This window comes from Trachypithecus francoisi, unplaced genomic scaffold, assembly GCF_009764315.1.
Source record: "Trachypithecus francoisi isolate TF-2019V2 unplaced genomic scaffold, Tfra_2.0 Lachesis_group11, whole genome shotgun sequence".
NCBI classification, from domain to species: domain Eukaryota; kingdom Metazoa; phylum Chordata; class Mammalia; order Primates; family Cercopithecidae; genus Trachypithecus; species Trachypithecus francoisi.
The window spans coordinates 120,761,421-120,779,849 of record NW_022681456.1 but is presented as its reverse complement, the minus strand read 5'-3'; the positions used below and the strand labels follow the sequence as shown (position 1 = coordinate 120,779,849).

At 49.1% G+C, this 18,429-nt stretch overlaps 1 long non-coding RNA gene across 1 annotated transcript; it reads left to right on the top strand.

Annotated features, from left to right (window-relative positions):
- Nucleotides 1–1,343: 1,343 nt before the first annotated feature.
- On the top strand, nucleotides 1,344–17,082 carry LOC117090526. The gene is made up of 3 exons (XR_004440041.1): nucleotides 1,344–1,428; nucleotides 14,430–14,435; nucleotides 17,072–17,082. It is a non-coding gene; the product is annotated as an uncharacterized LOC117090526 (long non-coding RNA).
- Nucleotides 17,083–18,429: the final 1,347 nt, after the last annotated feature.

Here is an 18,429-nt window from a genome sequence, read left to right as displayed (position 1 = left end):
GCTAAGACCTCTATTGTTTACTCTATCAAAGTAACTCTTTCGTCAGACATATTTCTAGGTTTGAGGGGGAATTCCGGAGATTGTAATGGGTGTTGAGATGTATCACATGTGGAATGCTAGTGTAAGTGGGAGGAAATTCTTTCATAGTAAATGTATGAGTTGATCATAAAGGAATCGGGGGTATGTTGCTCAAATTCATAGGAATAAAGAGGTCAAGAGTAGTGTTTTGATAGTAAAGCACGTTGTGAATAGTTCTGGGTGGTGAATGGGGTAAAATGTTCCTAGGAAAATTGTAGTTGTTAGGGCATTTATCATGATAATGTTTATGTATTCAGCTATGAAGAAGAGGGCGAATGGACCCGCGGCATATTCAATGTTAAAGCCTGAGACTAGTTCTGATTCACCTTCTGTGAGGTCAAAGGGAGCTCGGTTGGTTTCTGCTAGTGTGGAAATAAATCACATTATGGCTAAGGGTCACGATGGTAGGAGGAGTCAGAGGTGTTCTGGTGTTGTGATGAGTGCGTGAAGGTTGAATGAACCGCTTATTAGTAACACTGATAATAGGATAATAGCAAGGGTAACTTCGTATGAAATTGTCTGGGTGACGGCTCGTAGTGCTCCGATTAGTGCATAGTTAGAATTTGATGCTCATCCTGATCATAAAATGGAGTAGACAGCTAGGCTAGATGTGGCTAGGATAAATAAAAGTCCTAGGTTAAAATTGATTAGGGGATTGGGCATAGGGAGGGGCGTCCATAGTAGGAGGGCAATGGAAAAGGCTAGGGCCGGTGCAATGGTGTAGAGAGTAGTAGTGGAGGTTGAAGGTTTTAAGGACTCTTTGGTGAAGAGTTTGACTGCATCGGCAAAGGGTTGTAACAGTCCGTAGGGGCCTACAATATTACGTCCCTTATGTAGCTGCATGTAGCCTAGCAATTTTCGTTCAGTAAGTGTGAGAAATGCTTTGGCTGCTAGTACAGGTGTGATGGTGAGTAGCAGATTTGTTGTGAACATAATGTTAAGAAGAGGAGTTGAACCTCTGATTGTAAAGTTTTAAGTTTTATGCAATTGCCGGCCTCTGCCATCTTAACAAACCCTGTTCTTGGGCCGTGTGTGTGATCTTTTGTTAAATTAAGGCTAGGTCATTTATGGAATGAGGGCACTTAATGAAGTGGGCCCCATTTCTCTTGTCCTTTCGTACAGGGAGGAATATATAATAGATAGAAACCGACCTAGATTGCTCCGGTCTGAACGCAGATCACGTAGGACTTTAATCGTTGAACAAACGAACCCTTGATAGCTGCTGCACCATTAGGATGTCCTGATCCAACATCGAGGTCGTAAACCCTGCTGTCGATATGAACTCTAGAATAGGATTGCGCTGTTATCCCTAGGGTAACTTGTTCCGTTGGTCAAGTTATTGGATCAATTGTGGGCATTGCGCTTTGACTTGTGTAGTCTTGGCATAGGTCATTCGGAGGTTTAGTTATGCTCCGAGGTCACCACAAGTAAAATTTTTAATGCGGGCATAGTAGTTTGAGTCCGTGGATTTATGTGGGTTTTTGGCTGCATTAGTAAATTAAAGCTCCACAGGGTCTTCTCGTCTTATTGTTTTATGCCCGCCTCTTCACGGGCAGGTCAATCTCACTGGTTGAAAGTAAGAGACAGTTGAACCCTCGTGTTGCCATTCATCCAAGTCCCTATTTAAAGAACAAGTGATTATGCTACCTTTGCACGGTCAGGGTACCGCGGCCGTTAAACATGTGTCACTGGGCAGGCAGTGCCTCTAATACTGGTAATGCTAGAGGTGATGTTTTTGGTAAACAGGCGGGGCTAGGCTTGCTGTGTTCCTTTTACTTTTTTTAACCTTTCCTTAAGTGCCTGCCTGTGTAGGATTAACAGTACAGATAATACTGGCTTGTTTATATTTATTAATATTGGGCTGTTAAGCATCGGTGAAGTATTTTGGTCTGATTTAGGCTTATGCAGTGGAGAAGATGTTCATGTTACTCATACTAACATTATTGTTTCTATGGTGTAATAGATTAATCCAATGTGATGTGAGGAGTTCTATGAGATCTTTGGGATTTTTTAAGTAGTTGATGTTGAGCTTGAACGCTTTGTTAATTGATGGCTTCTTTTGGGCCAACTATGGAAGTTAAATTTTTTACTCTCTATGCAAGGTTTTTCCTAGTGTCTAAAGAGCTGTCCCTCTTTAGACTAGCAGTTAAGTTTAGAGTGGGATTATGTAGTTCTGTGGGTAAACTTAAGGTTGAACTAAGATTCTATCTTGGATAATCAGCTATCACCAGGCTCGGTAAGCTTGTCACCTCTACCCAAAAATCTTCCCACTCTTTTGCCACATAGACGGGTGTGCTCTTTTAGCTGTTTTTGGGTAGCTCGTCTGGTTTCGGGGAATTTGGCTTTCGTTCTCTTTGCGAAATGGTCTCTAGTTAATTCATTATGCAAAAGATATAGGACTGAGTCCTTGCTATTTTGTGCTTGGTTAATTTTTTTTTCATCTTTCCCTTGCGGTACTATGTCTATAGCGCCTAGGTAAAATTTCTATCGCTTATACTTTTGTATATGTAAATGGTTTGGTACATGCTCATTTAGTAATAGTATTAATTGGATTTTTGGGCTAGTGTTGGCTCAGGGCAATCAAGTAATATTGATATCTTCTGGGTGTAAGCCGGATGCTTTATACTGAGCTATGCCTTGCTTTATCCAAGTGCACCTTCCAGTACACTTACCATGTTACGACTTATCTCCTCTGTATAAATGTCAGGGGTGTTTAGTTAAGTTAGTCCTTAAATATATTTGAGGAAAGCGACGGGCGGTGTGTGCGTGCTTCATGGCCTAATTCAATTAAGCACTCTATTCTTAATTTACTACTAAATCCTCCTTGGACTTTTAGATTTCATAAAAGTTATTGTAGGATTTTTCTGGGGTAGAAAATGTAGCCCATTTTTCCCATCTCATAAGCTACACCTTGAACTACCGTTTTTGCGTGGGCGTTTGTGCTTACTTTGTAGCTTTTGTTAGGGTTTGCTGAAGATGGCGGTATACAGGCTGAGCGAGGGATGGTGAGGTGGATCGGGGTTTATCGGTTATAGAACAGGCTCCTCTAGGGGGATGTGAAGCACCGCCAAGTCCTTTGAGTTTTATGCTGTTGCTTGTAGTGTTCTGGCCAGTAGTTTTGTTGTTTTAACTATTGAAGTTTAAGGCTAAGCATAGTGGGGTATCTAATCCCAGTGTGAGTCTTAGCTATTGTGTGTTCAGAAGCTTTAAAGCCACTTTCATAGTTTATTTTACATCAGCTAAGGTTTTCCAATTTAGATGGAGTTTAGCTTTATTGTGTTAGATCTAAAACACTCTTTACGCCGGTGTCTGTTAGCTCGGGTTAATCGTATGGCCGCGGTGGCTGGCACGAAATTAACCAACCCTAGATATAGCATAGCTTCGTTAAACTTTCGTTTATTGCTAAAGATTTGTCACTGCTGTCTCCCGTGGGGGTGTGGCTGAGCAAAGTGTTTTGAGCTGCCTTGCACGTGCTTGATACTTACTCCTCTTAGTCATTGTGACTTATAGGGTGTCTTCACCGGAGTGGGGATGCTTGCATGTGTAATCTTGCCAAGAGCTCATAGAAAGGCCAGGACCAAACCTATTTGTTCATGGGGTGTGTAGACCCGTCTAGGCATTTTCAGTGTCTTGCTTTGGATATATTAAGCTACATAAACGGGAAAGCATGTAGTTGTGGAGTACTGTCTTTGGGGTTGTGGTGGTAAGGGCGTGAGTTTGGTGTTGTGTAAGTATTGGGAAAAGAGGGGGAGAATGGGCTCAAGAGTGGTTAGGTGAAGTAAATTTTATTAGTTGAGGGAATGGCAGTTGGAGTTGTGCATAGCTAAAAGATGACAATGCAAGCTCTGGCCGGGTGAATGTGAAGGCTTTTGTTTTTGGGGTTTGGCAAAAGTGAATTTGTAGGGGAAGGCCGGAGATGATGGGGGAGGGGGTTTGTTGTAAGTTTGTTATGATGATTGTGATATTGGCGCGGCGTGCTGAGCGGTTCACTATTGATATGTCTTACAAGCATGGATGAAATAACAGGAGCGCCGCTGTGCTTCACTTTGGGGACACGTTTAAGTACAAAAGTCATTTTAAAATTTCAGCATTATTGCAAGACAGTTGAGAGCCTATTAGCACAGAATCCCTGGTCTGAATGAAATCAAACAGTTCTTATTAATTATTCATGATGCCATGAATATGTAGCCTTCTTTTTTATAATTGCCAGTCTGTATAACTAACCTTTCAGTTGGTTAAAGTACTTAACAGTAAGTAGAGCTGTAATTTCAACTGTTTATAAAGCATATGGAAGAATGTTTAGATGTTTAATTAGAACCACTTTTTTTAGTTTCACAGAGAATTTTTTTTCTTGTCAATGAGGATCTTTAATTATTTAAACCAAAAGAGAAAAACAGACCAGAAAAGAAAAACAACTAGTAAAGCTCGGAACTGCGAAGGTGACATCGTTCTGTTAGTCTCGGGTTTTGCTTCCTGGGTTTGTGACGTGGTCAGAGTCCTTGTCTTTGATTTCCTAACACAAGTTGTTCAAGTTGGAAGTGAGTGTGAAATTGAGTTAGTCTAGCTTTATTCTTTCACGGATGAGAAGTGAATTATCTTCAGCAAGGTGGGTGCAGGCGTGGTCCCCGGGGGTCACTGTGGTGAACAGGCGGCCCTTGTAGGGAGCCAAGTTCATCATCACTGGGACAGAGCCCAGGACACTTCCCCGGCTGGCCAGCCTCTTCCTAGAACCCCACACATTGCAAAGGATGGAGTCCAGATCTATACCATAAAGAAACGAGGGTGGTTACAGAAAGCACCACGATCTCAAGTTAGTGGCTCTGAGCACCCCAACGTTGGGGCACCTCAGCATCCTGTGTGGCTCAGGCTGTGCCCAGCAGGGAGGCCGGCCCGATGGAGCTGCGGTCTCCACCCTGAGAGTGAGGGCTCCTTCCCCCAGCGTGGATTAAAGCACCGTGTGTCCACCTGTGCAGTGCCTGGTCCCAGTGGCCCTGGAGGGCTGAAACCCTGGGTCCTGCCACTGGTCCGGGGCATCCGTTTCCCCTTCTTGCAGTTCCTGTGTCTGTGTGTCCAGGGGGCTCCGATCCCTGTCTCAGGACCATGGGTGAGGGGTCAAGTTCAACCGCTTTGTAGCTGGCCCGGATCTTGGTTCTGTGGATCCTCGCTGTGTAGCTCTGGAGCAGTTCTGTCCTCAGGAGAGGGATCCTCACAGCCACCTCTTGGGGCCATGAGGAGAATTAATAGGATGACCCCCGGGTAGCTGCTCAAAGCCCTGTGCGGGGCCAGCCCTGTGTCTCCACCAGTTCCTTCGCTCTGTGCTCCCCCCCCCCCAGTGTCACATCGCCAGCCTTTATTTCCTTTTCCTTGGACCCAGGCAGCGAATGCTCCGCTGGTCTTGGCAGCCCCTACTCTAGTCTGTCCTCAAATCACTTCCTGATGGACAGCCGTGACTAGCCATCGGCGTGACCAAAACCCCAGAAAATAGAACCCAACTTTCCTATTAAGCTGTACAGAGCTGTCCCAGCCCCACTTTCCACAGGCTGTCCTCATTCGCCATGGGATCCGTGGTTCTCACCTGGGGCTGGGGTGCCCCTGGCATCTGGTAGAGAGTATCAGGGATGTCCCTCCAGGCCCAGTACACTCCCCCAGCAACTGCCCATGTTTAGGATGTGTTTGAGTTTCTGTGATTTTTCCTGCACTGAAGCTACTGGGCTGGCTCTGAGTCACCGTCATGGGACTTCATGTTGCCCCGACGGGAAACGGCGTGGGTGGAGGGCTGCACAGAGGCTTACGGCCGTGACAATGAAGGGCTTGTTGCCTCTTGGGACAGCGAGTTCAAGCTCTTTGTGATTGTCAGCATAAAGAGTGACCCTCTGAGGACATGGCTGTAATTCAGGGTGGCAGGGTTGATTGTCATCGTTGATATCAGGTACCTGCCTCTAAAATGACGGTACCCGTAGTGCGGCTCCAGGAGGGCAGCTCCTGCCAAACACACGTGCTCCTGGGCCCCTGCAGACAAGGTCGTGTTGCCAGCCAGGCCTGCAGCTGTGGGTGCAGAGGGGTCTACAGGGCACCGAGTGCCTCCCTCAATTGCTTGTGGGGCCCAGCCCCCCGTCCCACCTGGTCCCCAGTGCGGCTCCTCCCAGGATTCTCCCAGGCCCATGCACACCTCCGTCTTCACAGCTTCCGTAGTTTTCTCGTGGGCGCCCCAGGTGGGCGCCTGGGCAGGGTTCGTGTGTTAGTTGAGTTCTCTCTAGCCGTCCCCAGCTCGTGGCTCAGCAGGTCCCTTCAAATGAGTCAGCCAGCTGTGTGCCTGCATGTTCAGGATACTTGTCAGGGGCCTTCCTCAGAGCAAGACTGATGCTCACCTCATCCTTGGGACTTTGGAGCCCGCCCTGGAGAGACTCCAGCCACATCCAAAGGGGCCGTCCGGGTCCTGCAGGCTGGTGGGAGTGACTTCTGAGCCACTCGAGACCACACTTTGTGTTCCTACACCCCACAAAGCCACTTAAAGTGCCATGTTCTGGTGCCGTGTGCCTCACAAGTGTGCCACACAAGCCTGCACGGGGATCTGAGCGGGCGCTGCCTTCCTCAGGCTATGCTGGAGTTTTGGGGCAAATGGAGCACTCGTGGCTGTGATTCTCGCCACTGGACTTCCTTAGAGGGTCTCACCCGCAGCCTGAGGACCACATCGGCAGCCACCGAGGAGCCGCCAGGTGCGGCGTTGGTCCCACTCAGTTCTTCTCGACTTTGGTGACAGAGGAGACAGCAAAACTTCAGCTGGGAGCCCCAGGCCTTCTCTGCTTGGGGTCCTGGGACTGACATAGCACAGATCCTGCCATCCACGTGCTGGGGGCCCCGCCGTGCTGCTCCCTCCTCTGGTCAGGGGCTGCGCCCTTGGGCTGTGTAGCTCCGGGTTCTCGCACTCAGGGGCCCAGGGAGGGTCTTGGATGAAGAGAGAAGGAGAAGGGCGGCGGTTTGAGCCCAATTGTGTTGGCTTCATCTTTTGCCTCTTGTTCCTAAGTACATTTGCAAAGTTTTCGAGGTGAAAACTCACAAGGGATTTTTAATGACAGGAATCTGTGAATTCCACGGAAGCCAAGTCTGTCCACCTCTTTCACCCACCTCATTTCTCCCCATTGGGGCTGATTTTGGCAGCGTTCCTAGGGGCAGGGACGGAAGGGGTGGGGGCCAGCCCTCGGCCCTGTGTCCCTCCACTCCTCCCCTCAGCGCCACAGCATTTCGGTGTCATCCCCTTCCCTGCGTCCTCATGAAAACCAAGTGCGGCTGGAGGGAGATGCCTGCACCCGCTCCCGTGACCTTCCCGGCCAGCCTGGCTGCAGCGGCCTCTCCGCAGGCATCTTTCTGGTGCTGCCTCCTTGCCCCTCCCATCATCTGACGCTCATGCTCCTGAATCTTCACGCGTGTGCTCCGTGCAGCCACCTCACGGGCTCCCTGGGAAAGGAGACAGTGTCTCACGCCAGTCAGAATGCTCTTAGCTGTCCACTGAATAGTCCAACACAGAATCATTCCTCTGTGATTATTGATGCTTTGTTATGTAGAACTGGAATAAAGAAAAAATGAATTTACACATCACAGCCATCAGGTTGAAGCTTGGTAATTGCATTAGGGAATTAAATGAGAGCATTTGAGCTTCTCGAGTTCTAATTCCACATCTTCATATCCCCATCACCCCATACCCAGTGTCCAACATAGCTCTTGGTCTAGGAGTTTCTTGATAAATGCTTATTGAATTGAACTGGACTGAGCTTAACATTCCCACCCAGAGTTAGAAGCCAGTCCCTGAACAAATTGCCTTTAGAACATGAGTTTGACATTACTGTGGTAAGGGGTATCCTACACGTCATAATTCCTAGTCAGTATCCAGTATTTAGTCAAAGAGACTCAAGTATAGAGAAGCATAGGCCCATCTGGTGAAAGGGCAGGGCATGGTGCTTTAGGTCCAGGTCCCCAATATCAACTATGAATATAAAACGTTGTCAACTCCAATTACAGCCCTGTCCTCAGCTGTTCACTGTTTACGCTAACAATTATAAACAGCTTGAACTTGCTGTCCTGAGAGGCAACACACCCTCCATTCTCTCTGCAGTGTAGCTGCCTTGGTGGATGGAACATGCCCCTCCTCCCTCCCTACTCCATCCCTCCCTCCCCCTTCCTCTCTCCCTCCCTTTCCCCTCCTCTCTCCCTGCTTACCCCTCCTTCTTCCTGTCTTCTCTCACCTTTCTCCCCCCACCTTCTCTCCTGGAGAAGGAGCAGAAGAGAGGAGACCTCCGGAATCTTCTGCTTCATCCAAGCAGCTTGGGGGCAGCATCAACAGCTGAAATTTGGCTGCCCCAGCAGGTGCCTCAGGGCAGCCTTTCTAATGGGAATCCTGGAATCATGTCTTTCCTTAATGTGTCCTAAAGGCTGGAGGACGTGAAGTGAAACAATGCTCCATGCTCAGTCCTGTGATTTTGTGTATTTCTTGGACTACTTTGAAATTAAACTAAATGATACCCAAGGTAGAGCAAAAAAAAAAAAAAAAGAAAAAACAGGCTATGGTGTTTGAAAACAAACAAAACCATTTGGTTTGTTGGTTTGTTCTTAGACCTTCACAGGCTCCTAGGTCACACGTTTCAGTTTCTCAGCGAGTGATATTCTCGTGTCAGCCTCTTGTTTGACGATGTCAGCCACAGCAGAAAGAAGCACTCCGTAGGCCCCGTGCTCAGCACCTTGGCGTGAGCTCCTGCCATCTTCCATTCATGGTCATCACAGCTCTGTGCAGTGGGCGTCGTCCTCCACAGGATGGAGGATGGAGGCGGAAGGGTGAGTGATGGCAGGATCACATGACGGGTCTCTCCCAAGGTAGGGAGCGGAACCGGCCCAGGACCTTAGTGCCCATCGCATCCTTCTTCTCCTCCTCTGCCACTCTGTGACTGTTGACTCGGGCTGCAGGGACAGACATGAGTATGTGCAGAGCCTGTGTGCACCCCTGGGAATGTGTGCTCATATTGGCAGGGAGGGATGTGAGTGTGTACAGAGCGTGTGTCCACACCTTGGAGGTGTATGCTGGCATTGGCAGGGACAGATGTGAGTGCGTATGGAATGTGTGTGCACACCTTGGGGATGTGTGCTGGCATTGGCAGGGACAGATGTGTACAGAGCGTGTGTGCACACCTCGAGGTGTGTGCTGTTGTTGACAGGGACAGATGTGTACAGAGCGTGTGTGCACACCTGGGGGTGTGTGCTTATGTTGTTTTGTAAGCGGCAAATACATGGCCCGTTGCGTCGGGCGGCCCTGCGCCCCTGCTGAGTCCGTCAGTGGCCCTCGGGTTGGGGTCTCCATCTCCCCAGACAGCACTCGAGTGGCTTGAGGTTTCAGATTCTTCCTCTCTGGGTACTTGGGCCTCCTCAGGACCAAACATCAGAACCAGCCAACTGCAAACTACAAGAACGTTCAAATGCATCTTCAGTAGGAAAAACAAAAGCAATTGGAAAAATTTTCCAACGTGACCCCGTGGTTAAGCCGTTCGATACTCCAGCCAACAGATTGAGTCACTTTAAAATTCACACCAATTAAAATGGTTGTGAGAGTTGCAGAGCTTCAGCACTAAACCTTGAAATCATTGAAGCATTCTGCTCCACTTGCTTACAAACTAGGGTGGGGATACCTTTCAGTCCAAAGTAGCAAGCTTCTAAATCCAGCTTAGATGCGAGGCTCCCACTGACACAGGAAGAGACAGTGGCCCTTGATTATTCTCCTGTGTTCAGTTATTTTGTCTTTTTTTTTTTTTTTTTTAATCCTGATCATCACTTCTGCTTTTCCAATTCAAACTAAAGGGAGTTTAGTTCTGTTTTGGAGAAGCTGTGGTTAGTGGTTTCTTTTCATGGTTTGCTTAATCTCTTCAGTCTGGTGCTTACATTACCCAAATAGACTTTTCTTGAGTACGACAGTGCCATAACCCAGGGCTTCTCCCTCCATATCTGCTCCCCAGGAGGCTCCCTAGGAATGGGCGCTGGAGATCCAGCCCCTCTCTGTGTGCCGTTTTCTTTGAGTCCAAGGTAGGTTTGGCTCAGAGAAGAAAAGAGGCCTCCGGGTTAGGTGCCTCTGACTGCTTGCTTGTGAAATGTTTAATGATAAGGCGCCTTCCAAACTAATTTTACCCATTGATAGTTGTAGCTTGAAGTATCACTGCAGTCATAAGAACAAGAAACACTCCCATAAAGTAGATTAGCAGAAAAAAGCCATAAAAGTTTAATACAGCGCAAATAAAATGGTGTTTTAAGAATGAACAGGGGAAATGCTCTCAGTCCAGCCAGATCCAGCTGTGGCGTCAGTCCAGCTGTGGCGTCCTCCTGTAAATACATTCAGCCACTTGTGGCCCTGATCGCAATCACTACTCTGAATTGTGATCCAGAATGTTATTGGGGGCCGATGCTGGGACTGTGCCAGCAGCTGAGTCTGATTGGACGTCACGGTGGTGATGTGCTTAGCGCAGCCAGCTGGGCTGAGTGGTGGCCACCCGTGCACTCGCCATGTGCAGCCGTTGTTCTGGTGATGGGGTTGCACGTGGCGCGGCTTGTCCACCTGGGCTACTTAATGTACTGGGAACCCAACCGCTGGCGGGTGCCTCCCGACATGGGAGCTGTCTTTTTTATGCAGGGCCCTCTGGCGCTGCAGACCCCTGCCGCCAGTCTGAGCTCACAAGGAGGTACCGGAGGGCTCTGCTGGGGCCTGGAGGTCCCTGAGCAGGTGGTCAGTCATTGCTTGTGGAGTGGTCCATGGCCTGTGAGTTTATTCCCGGGGTTTGTGTGGGCGAGGTTAACCAGTTCACAGCTGGGCACTGATCCCTTACACAGGTGACACTAGTTAAAGTGGAATCTATATTAGCTTGCACGGGAGCGTGTGAGAAGCTGGGAGGGTGGGGAGGCTTGACCCTAGCACTAGAGCCTGGGCTCCTGACGTTCTGCATCTTCCTGTTGAGGGGCCGTCAGGGCCGCTGTGGGTCCTGAAGACAGTAGGTGCCATATGGACCAGGGGATGCAGAAGCCTCTAGAGGCTGTGGGGGGCAAGGAGACAGTCGCTTCCCCATGAGCCAGCCCTGCCGATACCTCGATGTTAGCTGGTGGGACCTGTTTTGGACTCCAGCTTCCAGAAATGTGAGAAAATAAGTCAGTGTTTAGGGCGCTAAATTTGGGGTGATTTAGTGGAGCAATAGAAAACTAGCCCACAAGGTGCACGCATTAAGTGTGCTCTGTCCAGGTGTTCACAGTTGCGTGAGGGGGATGGCATCGGGGTTCTGGGAACTGTGCAGTTTTACTGAAGGAAGGGGGCTGACCACGCCTTTCCTCATGTAACTGAAGGTATGTATGCCTGCCACACCGCCCGGGAGACAGGGACTAGAATTCTGACTTTATTTCTTATGGGAACCAAGCCACAGTCAGAACACGGTGAGGGCTGAAATGAGCTTCCTACAGCCTGAACTGGGAAGAGGAATCGCAAGTAGCTTGTTTTTTTCTACACAGACCTGTCCTTTCAGGTTTTGTTAAGTTTTGGAAAAAGGGAGAAGCCAGGCACAGCTCGGTGAGGGACAGTGTTTCTGGAGGTGGCGGGGCTTCAGCCTTAATGTGGCCGTGTGGTTGGGAGGCTCAGAAACTGCTCTCCAAGGACACTCATCTGTTCTTATTGCACTAATACCTCATTTACAGAAATCCACAGAAATTACAGTGCAGGAGGCCTCTGGTCTGGATGGGTTGTGTGGACCGAGGTCACGGGGTGTTGTCCCAAGTGCTTATCCTGATCTGGCAGAGGCTCTGTTCCCAAATAATTATTCCACAGTTTCAGAGCCTAGATCTGAGTGGTAGTCTTTTAACTTTGTTGCATAAAAGTAAACAAAGTATGTCTTGAAAGTCTAAAAATCCATGTGGTAATCATGGCTGTAAACTCATACATGGGGCTTGGGATGGAGTGAAAACCACCGTCACCTGGCATGGACGCTGCCTGGTATTTTTAGCGTGGTGGCCTGCTCGTACCTTGAACTCTATCTGCAGTGTGAGCAACAGCTGTGCATTTGAGAAATGTGGGCAGGTCAGCTTGCTTCTCCAGAGGCCTGCGGGCATCCGGGTGAGGGGCCTGGGATGAGGCCACATGAGCGGGAAGGAGCTTGGTTGTGTCAGCAGATATGCAGATATGTCTGCCTCTACAGTCCCGCAAGCCAGCCAGAACGCAGTTTTCCTTTGGTCATCTAATGCCAGAAAAAACCTGTTTCTTAGAGATTCTCGTAATTTATATGAATGAACCATTTGACCATACATAAAATGTTATAAATGTATGAGGCTTTACAACTTGGCAGATGTGTAACTCACGTGTCATTGTATCAAACTGTTGAAGATACTTGTTTCACTTGAAGGTTTTTAGCATTTTTTGTGCAAACCAAATGCCAGTAGCATTTTGAAGGAGTATTTTGGAATTTTAAACACAGTGGGATGGTGCTGGGTCTCTGGGATACTGGTGAGGTGGACGTGACCTCAAGCTCTTGTAGCTGTCAAGCAGGATTGCTAAATTGTCACACCTGCAGTGCTGGAAGTCCAAGTGGATTTCTGCAAATGAGGTATTAGTGCAATAAGGAACAGATGAGTGTCCTTGGAGGGCAGTTTCTGAGCCTCCCCGACACCGCAGGAGGAAGCGGGGGAGGGGGGCAGTTACCCACCAGAACCTGGACGGTGGAGCCGGGTTTGCTGGTGGTCCTGCTTGGCAGGTCATTACGTGCAATAAGAAACAGATGAGTGCCCTTGAGAGCGGTTTCTCATCCCCCTTCAGAACCGCAAGTGGAAGATGCTCCAAGGTGGGGGGTGGGAGTTCGGTTATCCACAGGAGCCTGGATGATGGAGCTGGGTTTGCTGGTGGTCCTGCGTGGCAGGTCATTACATGCAATAAGGAACAGGTGACAGCCCTTGAGGGCAGTTTCTCGGCCTGCTTCGGAACTGCAAGTGGAAGACGCCCCAAAGTGAGGGGGAGCTGGTGGTCGGTTATCCAGTGGGGCCGGATTTGCTGGTGGCCGCTGCGTGGCAGGTCACTGCGTGGAGCCATGGGAGGTGAGTGGAATGAGAATAGAGGATCCACCCTCCACAGCTACTGCTGGGAGTTGGCTCTGGTAGCAGAAGGAGCATAGAGGGAATCCCATCAGGTGCAACACGACTGGGGTCCCACGTGTGCTGGACGCCGAGGTGTGGCTATATGTAATCTCAGTCTGCACAGCCGTCCTGATGAGTGGGCTCAGTCACCTTCCCATCTCACGTTTGAGAAATCTCTGGGGCTCACATCACAGCTGGGTGGGTTGGAACTAATGTCTCAGGCAGGACGTTGGCCCCAGAGCCCAGATCTTACCTGCCCCCGCTCTTTTCAGTCCTCCAAGCTTGTAGAGAGGGGTGTGTGGTGGTGGGTGGTGGCTGAGAAACCAACACTAGTAGAAGCGGGGGAGGAAATAAACCAGGCAGCAGACAGAGGCAGTGCTTGGGAGGTCTGCATGGGGTCTGGGTGTGGGGGGCACCTCTGGGCTGGTGAAGCCCGTTCTGTGCTCCTGGCTTGCCCAACCTTGGCCCTCAGCCACATGCTGCATGCTTTAGCTGAAATCTCAGTCCCTCGTGTGGTGCGGGCATCTTTTTTCCCTGGCTTTGCCTCTCCTTAAATCACGGAGTCTCAGTGGGGATGGCGGGGTGGTTGGTGGTCCATGGAATTTGCCCTCCACCTCCCCATCCTTGTCCTGTCCTGTCTGGCCTATTACCTGAATCTGTGTCTCTTCAGAGCCTGCAAATGAGTGGAGGCCACGGCAGCCTCTTGCTGACCGACCTCTCAAACTTTATTCATCAGAATCGTGTTAAATGCTGATTCCTAGGCACCCCCATTAGACTCTACGCCTGCCTGGCATGGGTACTTTGGGGAAGGTACAGAGGGTTGCTGGGCTGTTCCGGGGGGAATTTGCATTGTTGGATGTCTACTGTGTTGCTTCCAGCACTCTACTTTCCATGCACACGTGGCATTAAACCTGGAAGACCTCTGGGTGCTGTGCTGGTGAAGAAGCCCTGGCTGGATGAGGGGCTGCTGGGGCTCAGACTTGATTCCTGGGCTGGGGGCTGTGGGCTTATTCTCTTCAGTGGGCCTGCTGATGGGATGCCCTGAGAAGTCCTGCTGTGCACTCAGGGGAAGGTGCAGAGACAGGCTCAGGAAAGACAGAACGTGGATTTAAAAATTCCTACTGGAAAATCTTTTATGAGCAAAGTAATTTGCATCTAACTGAAGACAATCATTACTTGAATAATTGGTTTGTTTACAAAGTTGGTCCTATGAACAGATTAAAGTTTTCATTCATGCCTTATCTATAATGTAAATAGGAGCTATTACCGCAACGTAAATTAGCTTTAAATTTCATATCAGATTGCAGTCCAGATTATAAATGGCTGCTTGATAATCTAACTGATAAAACGGAGGAATTCAGTGCTTGGAACCCAGAGTGAAGGGAGCAGAATTGCTTTGGTTTCTCAAAAGCGTGTGACTGAGGGGTGACCTGGGGTGAAGGGAAGTGGCTGGAGTCATTACACTCGAGGAGATGATCTGCCTCAGGCTTTCTCAGCTGTCTTCTGGAAAAACAAAACGGTGATAAATGGAAAAATTCAGCACTGAGTTCGTCTATGCCCTGAGCTTCTCATACGGTCATTAATGGGCTGTATCTGTGAAGCCTCCACACAGGCACAAGGGAATTAGACCAGAGTAAGGCAGCCGGTGACCTCTGGCGTCTGGACCGCGTGTCATTTCCTAAAGCCCTTTTGGGTGAAATGACAGTGGTAATGTCGTTCGGAGGAGTGTAATCTCACGTATGAGATGCAGATTTTAAATGACGCAGATTTTAAACACCAAAGTCGGGAAGTTGTGTTGGGAGTGGCTGTCTTCCAAGTGGTTTTCTGTGCTGCCATGGATGAGGCGTGGATGTGTCATCTGTTGGTGAGATCCACTGGTGAAGGGGCTAAGCAAACCGAGGGGAGGGGGGGTGTGAAGCTACATCTCTTCTGGCATCCCAAGTAAATACATTTTGTAAAACTTGTGAATTGGACCCTGACCCTAACCCTGAGTGTTGAAGTCTGGTGCAGTGTCTTGAGCCCTCTTCTGCATTGAGGGTGAGTGACTGTAAATGACCGATTCCTCAGTGGTGAAAGTTCAAATTTAGCTTCCCTGAGGAAGCCAGACCTCAGTCACCTGTATCTCCATTGTAAACACTGTGACCCCTACGCGGGTGGCTGCAAGTTTCCAGGCCTTCCTTGGAGAAGCAGCCGTGAGGTGCTTGATGATTTGATAACATCAGCCACCTGTCTTCTGTCTAATCACGGTACGAATGATTCTCCTACAAGGAAATGGATCTGGTTTCTTCCCAATCGTTGGAAGAAGCAGCCCGCCTAGGGACTGCACCGTCCTCTGCACTTTCACAGCGAAGCCTGTGTCTGTCTCCGAGGAGTGTCACGTGTGTCGTGGGAATCGTCTCCTTAATTCTTCCTGCTTTTGAGGGCTCGGGTAGCTCTGCCTGTTTCACTCGGGATGAGCAGCGGGTGGTCTCTGGCTGCTGTGGGACCAGGGCTTGGGTTTCACCTGGGACGAGCAGCGGGTGGTCTCTGGCTGCTGTGGGACTAGGGCTTGGGGGTGCATCATCACATCCGGTGGCCTGTCCAGGTGGGCATCATTGTCTTTTGCCTGTTGGCTGAGGCAGCTGTGATGCCATGGGGGTCATGCTTGTCAGGGCCAACCCAGTTCTTCGCGTGTACACCTCTCCTGCTGGAGTGCCTTTCCTTATGATGACTTGTTGAATTAGCGTGGAGAATGCAGAGAGGCTCTGGGCCTCTCCTTCCCATTCTTACTCCCTGGGGCTGTGATGCCCGACAAGGGAGCCCATAGCCAGAGGCTCCTTTAAATTTAATTAGAATAAAGATTTGATTACATAGCTAAACACATTTGAAAAGAACTTCACAGATTAAATTCCAGATTCAACCCTTCAGGCCCAGTGGCCACGTTTCGGGGCTCAGCAGCTGTAGGTAGCTGTTGTCTTTCTGTGTTGGCTGAGCAGATTGGGGCATTTCCAGTTCAGCAGGCAACTCTCTTGCATGGCTCTGCCTGTGGTGAGGACACCTAGGCTGGAGAGCCTTCTGGGGATCCCTTAGGCCTCTGGCTGCAGCCAGGCTGCATGGTTCCTGTGCCCCGGGTCCTCTGCAGGCCCAGATGGATCCCACCACAGAGCCAGCACTGCTAGACTTGGGTACTGTGTGCAGACAGCAGAGGGGCACGTCCGGGCCTTGCAGGGCCTGGGGTGACTGGCCTCTTTGGCCAGGCTCCTGTCTCCGAGTCTTCAGGGGAAATGCATCCACCATCCACCATCCACACCGTTCACCAGAGGAAAACTGCAGGCTTCTCTGTGGATGGTGAATTGAGATCATGCAGAGTGACTAGGTTTGGGCTCCTGACCAGCGTGGAACCTGATACCTTTAGGTGGAACCTGACATGCCTCCATGTGTACATGGCAAAGAGAATGCAGCATTGTCAGCTTGAATCCAGATGTGCTCCCGTTTTGAGGTGGAAGGTTCTGGGAGTATTGGCCATTGGTGATTGTGCTGCCGTGGAGGGCTTTGAATGCAGGCACTGGTTTGGGATAACCCTGGTTTCCTGGTGCTGTATGTGGGCATCCCTGAATATCCTGGACTGGAGGAAGGCAGGGGAGATGGGAGGGTGAGAAGAGGTCAGGTGTTTCCAGCTTTGGGGACTGATGCCATCAGATGGCCGAGATCAGGATGGTGGTGGCCAGGAAACCAAAGCAGGGGTGCGTGGAAGTGTCATGTTTCCCGGAGCATGGGGAAGACCTGTTGAACTCTATTCCTGGGCAACAGTTCTTCCATTCTCAGGAATCTGTGCCATTGTAATTGAGTAGCAAATTCTGTAATTGCTCTAATTACTTAGTGTTAAGTCCCCATTCCAATTACCATGAATTAGCAACAGTGATAACAGTTTCCCTGGTCAAACCTTACCAAGAAAAACCAGTAGAACTAGTTTTAGTTGCCTCCAGTTCCCTCCAAATCAGATTCCTTAGCGGCTTGTGTCCCCACACTTGCTGCAGTTTCTCCTGGGCCTGGCAGGCACATTCCAGACATTCACATCTCAGCTCAGATGCAGGCGTGCACATTATTTATAGAAAATTGCACTGTGCTGTGATCGGCTTGAGCTGACGTTCTCTAGGTGGGAGGCGGAGGTTCAAAAGTTCTAATGGGATTAAATTAGAAATATGAAATTTTAAAATTTACGTGTTATGAACTCTGTTCAGTTATTTCCTCTGAAATGAGAGACTATTTGCAGATGAGGCAGTCAGCCTGCAGCTCTCCTTAGATCTGTCCTAGACTTCGATGCCGTCCTTTGGCCTCTTCCTGGGTGTGGGGTGCTCTGCTTGAAGCAAAACCAAAGGCAAGAACGTGGTCTGCATCACTACTGCAGCCAGCTCAACGCGCACACCCACTGGGAGGGGGGTTTGATCACTTAACATTTTAAATGCATTTAACATTAAACCAGCAAGTCAGCCAGTGCTTTCTGTAAGCAAGCTGCCTGGCTCATGGGAACCTGACACTTGACTTTTCGGAAGAGAGTACTTGCTTCTGTGGAGTGTCAATATTTGTCTCATTTCTTGAGACTCTGCTCAAAGTGATGAACGTGAGCAAATTAGGGCCTTTTTTTTTTTTTTGTAAATTGGGCCACAGAGCTCTCTAGGCACAGTCAGGGGAGTAAACGGCTGTGAAAGATGCCGCCTGATGTGAGCCATGGCCAGGCACTTTGGGACCTGGGATCCCATCTCCAGCCTTTCAAAGGACACAGAAGAATATAAAATGCAGATGGGACAGTTCATATTTTGGGCATCTCTGTTCTTTTGAAATCAAAGTGCAAAGAAAAAGTTTTGCCTTGAGGTCTTAACCCATACTTGATTTTCTCCTGAGGTTTTAAAATTTTCTTAACTGCTTTTTTCTCCTCTGATCCTTGCGGAACTTCTACTTTCATATCTTCTTAAAAGATATGGTTAAATTCAACACTGAAATTTAAAAACATGCTTTTATATTTTTCTTTAAACTGATGTATCTGACATTGGTGAAGAACTAACTGGGAGTATTGGTTTATTTTTATTGTTTTGAGACAGTCTTGCTGTGTTGCCCAGGCTGGAATGCAGTAGCACGATCTTGACTCACTGCAGCCTCACCTCTTGGTTCACGCCATTCTCCTGCCTCAGCCTCCTGAGTAGCTGGGATTATAAGTGCCTGCCACCATGGCTGGTTCAT